The sequence below is a fragment of the Chaetura pelagica genome, unplaced genomic scaffold, assembly GCF_000747805.2.
Source record: "Chaetura pelagica isolate M959 unplaced genomic scaffold, ChaPel_1.0 scaffold325, whole genome shotgun sequence".
Classification (NCBI taxonomy): domain Eukaryota; kingdom Metazoa; phylum Chordata; class Aves; order Apodiformes; family Apodidae; genus Chaetura; species Chaetura pelagica.
Genome location: NW_009953307.1, coordinates 81,972 through 82,665, shown reverse-complemented (window position 1 = coordinate 82,665; position 694 = coordinate 81,972). Strand labels below are relative to the sequence as shown.

Here is a 694-nt window from a genome sequence, read left to right as displayed (position 1 = left end):
CTCACTTTGCTATAACTGATGGGACACCCCATACAGAGGGACTTGCTTCCGACAGACTAATAAAGGACAAGTTTTTAAAGGACTCTGGCTCCATCCCTGTCGCTATCCTCCTTTCCCCGGGTGGGGGTGACAGGTGGCACTGCCCCATTTTATGCCCATGGCTCTGTCCAAGCCTGGGGACTTGCTGTGTCCTTGGTCCAGGGACGCGCCATTTGCCCACACAGCCCTGGGACATGGGGTGGATGAGGGGACAGCCTGGGGACCTAGGGGAACGACCATGCCCTGTCCCATAGGGACAGCCTCAGGAATGAGTGGGACATTTATCTTCTGTCCTATGGTGACAAAGGAGGGGATGGCCAGGTTGTCCATGCCCTGTCCGACAGTAACTGCGCAGGAACGCAGGGAGAGGTCTGTGCCCTGTCCCATGGTGACAATCTGGGCAAAGAGGGGGCCATCCATATCCTGTCCCACGGTGATGGCCTTGGGGATGCAGGGAGATGCCCACATCCCGCCCATGGTAGGGGCCTGAGGACCAAGGGAGGTGTCCATGCCCTGCCCTTGGTGACAGCCCAGGCACGACAGCTACATCCAGGTGCTACCTCCGTGTCCCATGGTGACAACTTGTGGTCGTTGCTGGGGACCCTCGCCCTAGTCCCCCCCTCTCCTCATCACCCCGGCCCAGCCCTCACTCCCC

At 59.8% G+C, this 694-nt stretch overlaps 1 protein-coding gene across 1 annotated transcript in view; it reads left to right on the top strand.

The window, feature by feature from the left end:
- LOC104389109 overlaps positions 1-694 on the top strand; it is an 81,183-nt gene that overhangs the window by 61,377 nt on the left and 19,112 nt on the right. The gene's annotated exons all lie outside the window — the stretch shown is intronic.